Here is a 6,789-nt window from a genome sequence, read left to right as displayed (position 1 = left end):
CCCGTCTATGCCCTGATTATTTTTCCTATTCTTTGGCTTTCTAGACTCAACTCTAACGTTCCCTATCTACACCTGTTCAAAATAAAGTGCCATTTATTTTACCCACCATCTGAATACATTCAACCTCTCTTCATAGCTTGTAACTGGTTTCTAGGTGGCCCTCAGGATCATATTGCCTGGTGGGTCTGTCCACCAGCTTGGGAGACAAAACAGCCAGCAACACCCAACTCTGTTTTAGCCTTCAAGGCAAGCTCTTTTATTCTTCTCTTACACATATGCAAAAATTATCAAAAAGGAACAGAGGTGATAGTCCTGACCTGATACTCCAGATTCCTCTATTTCCACCCCTCTAGCTCAAAGATCATGACTCTTCCTTAGCCTCAGAAGGAGCACAAGGCAAGCGGGCTAGCCAGCCACTTCTTCCACCACTGCTCAGGGAAGTGTTTGTCTCTCCTGATACCCCTCCCTCCATCCTTTATGGAGCTGGGCCTTTATTTATATCTTCAATTTGGGAATCAGGGCCACTAATTAGCTGGACTAACTGGGTCCCAACACCCACCATCTCTGCTTCTCCCTAGGCCAGGGCTTGCTGCTCCTTAGCTCTGCAGGCCCTTAAAGGGGCAGACTGTCCTGCTACACTGCCCCATGTCTGTGTCTCAATTTTTTTCTACACTTTTCCACATGCCTGAAACCTTCTCCCTGACCCATCTATCATGCTTCCATCCCCTTTTTAAGTCCTTACTTTAAATCTCACTTCTTCCAAAAGGCCCTTTGTCATAAATATAAAGGGAAGGCTAACCACTTTTAAATCCCTCCTGGCCAGAGGAAAAACCCTTTCACCTGTAAAGGGTTAAGAAGCTAAGATAACCTTGCTGGCATCTGACCAAAATGACCAATGAGGAGACAAGATACTTTCAAAGCTGGGAGGAGGTGGGGAAACAAAGGGTTCTCTCTGTCTGTGTGTGTGTGTTGCTTTGCCGAGACCAGAGCAAGAATGCAGGTGAGAACTCCTGTAAAGGATTAATAAGCAATCTAGTTAGATATGTTTTGTTTAAATGGCTGATAAAATAAGCTGTGCTGAATGGAATGTATATTCCTGTTTGTGTCTTTTTGTAACTTAAGATTTAGCCTAGAGGGATTCTCTATGTTTTGAATCTGATTACCCTGTAAGGTATTTACCATCCTGATTTTACGGAGATGATTCTTTTACTTTTTCTTCAATTAAAATTCTTCTTTTAAGAACCTGATTGCTTTTTCATTGTTCTTAAGATCCAAGGGTTTGAGTCTGTGTTCACCTATGCAAATTGGTGAGGATTTTTATCAAGCCTTCCCCAGGAAAGGGGGTGTAAGGCTTGGGGAAATTTTTTGTGGAAAGACGTTTCCTAGTGGGCTCTTTCCTGGTTATATTTGTTAGATGCTTGGTGGTGGTAGCAATAAAGTCCAGGGACAAAAGGTAAAATAGTTTGTACCTTGGGGAAGTTTTAACCTAAGCTGGTAAAAATAAGCTTAGGGGGTTTTTCATGCAGGTCCCCACATCTGTACCCTAGAGTTCAGCGTAGGGAAGGAACCTTGACACCCTTCCTCATAGTATCCATCTCAGCCAAGTGCTAAACAAACAGACAAATTAATATTTTTAAAGAAGTAAAAAGATCAAACCATCTATAAACATGCACTACACAATCAACTGACTTCAGTCCCTTCAGACACCCTTCCTGAGTTTGTATGTTGTCTTTCTAGATTGTAAAGCCCTTCAGGACAGGGATCTTGTATTCATATATGGCTCTAGCACATTGTTGGCATTCAATAAATAAAAAATAAAGCATTGTTAAAGTTGGTGCTATGCACAGAAAGGATCAGGTTGGTCATAATGGTATGTTGCTAGGATCACCCATGAGTGGGAGTAATGGCTAACCACCTTTGGAATATTATTCCCATTTGAAGGGAGTTGGGATCTGAATACCTCCAAATGGCATAAGATATTCCTGATATTAAAGGTCAATACATCCAACTATTACAGAAAGGAGCGTATCCTACCCTATTGATCTAGATACTTACATAGCCTCGATCACCATGGTAACTGAACATCACTCAAACAATAATAAATCTATCCTCACAACTCGCCTGCAAAGTAGGAAATTATGCCCATTGTACAGATGGGGGAACTCAAGCACAGAAAGGTTAAGATTAGGCAAGAGGTCTGTGGCAGAGCCAAAGATTGATGCCAGATCTCCTAAATTTCTGTCCAGTAACTTACTCACAAGACCTATTGATAGATTGGTGTAAGTTAGTTTCTTATTGTAGCAGCTATATTCAGAAGAGTGCAGAGAAGATCCAGGTTTGCATCATGAACAGTGTGTATTATGCCCTGAAGCATCAGGAATTTGGACTATCATGGAAGGGACTTAATCATCATTGGAGGAGGGACCAAAGATGTACACAAATGTTTGCAGAAATAGTGAAAAAAGTGCATTTTTAACTTTTCACCAGTGCTGCTGCTTGTGAACATTTTAAAAAACACTCTTCACTACGTGTTCTAAGCAGAACACACCTTTTGGCCCCCCAATGAAGAATATAAACAGTCTCCCCTTCATGATGAAAGTCTTTCTCCACCCTCTTTCTACCATTCTTGTTAGACAGGTCTCTGACCTTCGGGTGAGCTACTGAGTTGTCCCTTGGTATCCTTCCAGATGGTAATCTGCCAGATATGATAGCACTGCATAGTGTACAGAAGACAAACATTCCTGGTGGAGATTGATGCACCCTGGGAAGCAGGAGTGATGTTCTGAATGGTAATGGCTCTGCAAATGTCCTCCACCACCCCAACGCTCCCAGACAAAGAATTTCCACCTCTACTCAACTGCCATATGTCCTTGTTTGTGGCTAAGAGATAGAAGACCCCCTGACACAGAGGTCAGCATTAATGTGTCACAGATAAATATCTGTGCCAGCACTTAGAGAAGCACAAGCACTTAGACTTGCACTTGCAATTCAACTGCAGGCCAAAAATGCAAGCAATGTGGAGACAAAGACAAGACATCTAGGTCTAAAATGTTCACAAATGACCTCTCAATTTGTATTTGCATTTTTACATGTGCAATTAGTACCTGAATACAATCACTGAATAGATGACGTTCTTTGGAGACACTGAGGTCCCTTTAAAAAGCCAGCCTTTATTTTTAAACAGAGTAGCACTTTAATCTATTACTTTCATATTGTGCCATGACTTCAGACGTGTCATGGACCAGGAGACAAAGAGCAGGCCTTTGTGGGATCTTGCTGAAACTGCAAGATACTGGCAATTTGGATTTGCTTCTCTAAGGAGCAAATCACTGCAGCAACACTTAAACTGGGGGTCAGAGAAAGGGACTTGTAACTCTGGCCACAAAGCTTTGCTCTTCAGAAGAATTGCTTTAAAATGGCAGCCATAAGCAGGTGTACTATGATTAGGGTGACCAGATGGCAAATGTGAAAAATCGGGACGGGGGTGGGGCGGTCATCGGTGCCTGTATAAGAAAAAGCCCCAAATATTGGGACTGTTCCCTATAAAATCGGGACATCTGGTCACCCTAACTATGATTTTATGGCTCCTATGATGTACTGTCTTGCGAGATCTTTGTGCTTGTCACACTGTTCTATTTTATAAACTGAGCCGTAGTCTTATATGTAATGCATCCTATACAATGATGATGATACCACTATATTTTATTAAAATAAACTATTTTAAAGTGAAGACAATGTACTCATTTTGTCCGACGGACTGTCTTATAGGATGGATCAGTTGTATACTTCAACCAGGGAGAGAACAATCTATCTGTAAAACTGAGATGTTTTAAAGAATTACTGTACTTTTATAAATAAGCAGATTTCAAACAGATTAATTGTATAATTTATTTTTTATCTAACTAGACACAAATACCGTATACGTATCACATGCGAATGCTGTATCAGTAGCATGTTTGCTATCTATGTTAACTTATGTGAGATCATATATAGACTCATAAAAACTCAATGTGGTATATAAACAGAGCCAGATACTATATTATAACACTGTCACTAAACACTAGAAAACTCTGAAAGTCATGACCTCAAACATTAGAAAATATGTGTTGACCGTTTGCTTTCCTCTAGTTCCAGTTATCTCATTAATATTTGCTTTCATGCTACAGAGAATATACTTTAGAACATCTGTTTGCTGATCTGGGTTTCACTGAATCACAATTGGCCACTAATAGCTGCAACAAAGAAAATGATGAGAAGATTGTTTCTAAAGCACGAATGTTTGCTGCTGTTGTTTTCCAGCAGCGAATATGCTTTTGGAAAAAAGAAATAAACATTAAGGAGAAAAGCACTGTGGTTTCCCCGCTGTCTGGATCCCATTCTGTGAATGGGAGCATCGTTTTGTTACCGTGTAGCTAAACAACTGCTTAAGTGATCGATACAGACCATTATCTTAAATCATAGCATGAATTCCCAATATCATACATAAAATCAATAAAACACACAAAGAATAGGACTGAAAATTTCCACTAAACATAGCCTGCTGCTTTCCAAAATAATATTTAGTAGGTTGGATTTTTTTTGTTTTACTAATTATGAGCTCAGTGGCAGTTTATTCTGCAGTAAATCTGCTGGTGTGAGATTAAACCTGTTATTGAACAGAGTTTTGAATCTACTGCAAGGCACTCATCACTGCTGGAGAGTGAACATTGCTGTTATCTCATTTAAAAGTTGGCCAGCAAAGCAGCCCATTTGTTTAAAATGCAATTAAGCTGGTGTCTTGAAGAGAAATTAGCAAGGAGTGCTTCATTCTGAAGGCATAAGAGGTCTGTTCATAGACACATTAATCCTGTGATTTGGGACATCATTGCGATTTGGGACTGTGTTCCGAAAGGATATATGCTGCACACAAGCACAAAAGAGGAAAGCTGTTCACCGCAATGGATCAGCTCTGTTTCATGCTTTCAGGATTATCTTCACTATTTCATACTCATTATGTGTGCTAATTATAGAAATAAAAAGTTTAATGAAGATCATTGCTACTGCCTTGAACAAAAATATTGTGCACTTTGACCACTAATCCATATACATTAATGGGTTGCAGAGCAAGATGATGAACACATGGTTGTAATTTATGGGGAGATTATTCCAATCAAATTAATTCAAAGTAAATATTCCAGGGCTAATTATTTTATTTAGATTTCTAAAATAGGCTTATCAATACTCTTAGTACATGCAAAAAAATAATTAAATCAAATCGTAATGAGGTTGCTTTCTCTTTTAAAATGGCATAAGCAGCTATCCACAGGCAAAAATCAGTTCCGGAAAACAGGAAGTAGGGGTTCTTTTCAACTGCACCCCTTCAGGCAGCAAAGTGGGTTATATACAGACTCAGTAGATTTGAAATGGCCAGTCCCTTACAAGTTTGCTAGGTAGAAAGAAGAATGAAGGACAAACTTATCCCTGATGTAACCCAACTATGGTCAAGTGTCAAATTCAGCCTTCACTGAAGTCATTGGAGTTACACCAGGGATGAATGTGGGCTCTGAGTCCCATGGTTGAGGTTCAGGCCTTGTGACTCCTCAACACCCTCCAAACATTTTTTTCTCCCTTACAGTTACAACCAAGTAGGAGTGATCAGGGAACAGAAAGCCAACATCCCAAGTATGAAGTAGGGAGAGAGAGAAACACCAGTCATTTCTTTCTGCCCTGTACAGAGTGACCAATTCCCACTTTGAAGAATGAGTAAACAAACACACACATTTTCTAATACCCCTGTGCCATGGTGCACACACATTTTTGCATGCAACCCATTGAGGTCCATGAAGCCAGCCACAGTTTGTGCCCACACACTCTTGATATTTGTGCTTTTATAGCATATAATATAGAATCCCATGGCATACATTGGCAAATGATGCAGTATGCCATGTTTGCAACTCCCCAGTATTAGGGCTGGCCAGGAACATCTTTAGCCACTCCTTGAAGACAGAGCAGCTTCAGGACTGCTCTAAATAGTATGTGATTGCCCCAGGGGCCATTCCAACAGCTGGGACTCACCAGATCATTATAGCTCTTTAGCCAATCCCATTTTTTTCTCACCCTGGCCCTGAAAACAGTAGTTGGGGGTATGGAGGAGTGTTAATGTAGAACTGGCTCTACCAGCTCTAGGTTACATAAGCATTCTCCTATGAAAGGGGATTCCTCATCTGGCCAGGTATACATCTGCTTTGTGGATGTATGGAGCAGTGCAAGGCAGAGTTATCAGGAAGTAGGATCTGGCTCTTGCTGAGTGTTTATTTCTTAAATTTTTGTTGCTCCATATGGTCCTAACAAAGTTTTGTCAACACTTTCATTGAGGCAGTAGGAGTGGGAAGCAGGTAGAAGAGTACAGTTCACATTTGCTGTTGCTATGGGCTGGTGATAATTTTCCCCAAAGCCAGATTATAACAGGGCAGTAGTGTATTGATAAAAGTACTCCTTTTCTTTTTGCGAATACAGACTAACACGGCTGCTACTCTGAAACCTACAAAAATTGTGCAATTAAACTAAATTAATACGATTAACACTATTTTGGTCACAGAGCTTGAAACCAGGTATTCTAACATCTAAAGTGTGTCAGGAGTTTATGACACCTGCAAACTTCATTGTGGACTGCTCTGCTAGGAAGATGGAGATTTTAAATACTATTTAAAAAATTCAAAACAATAGGATATTTAGGCTTTTAAAAAAACAATTATGGTATTTAAAATAAAAATTAGTCCTTGCTACTAAGAAAGATTTTAAGAACAATTT

Source organism: Lepidochelys kempii, chromosome 8 (assembly GCF_965140285.1).
Source record: "Lepidochelys kempii isolate rLepKem1 chromosome 8, rLepKem1.hap1, whole genome shotgun sequence".
Classification (NCBI taxonomy): Eukaryota; Metazoa; Chordata; order Testudines; family Cheloniidae; genus Lepidochelys; species Lepidochelys kempii.
This window is presented reverse-complemented; position numbering follows the sequence as displayed.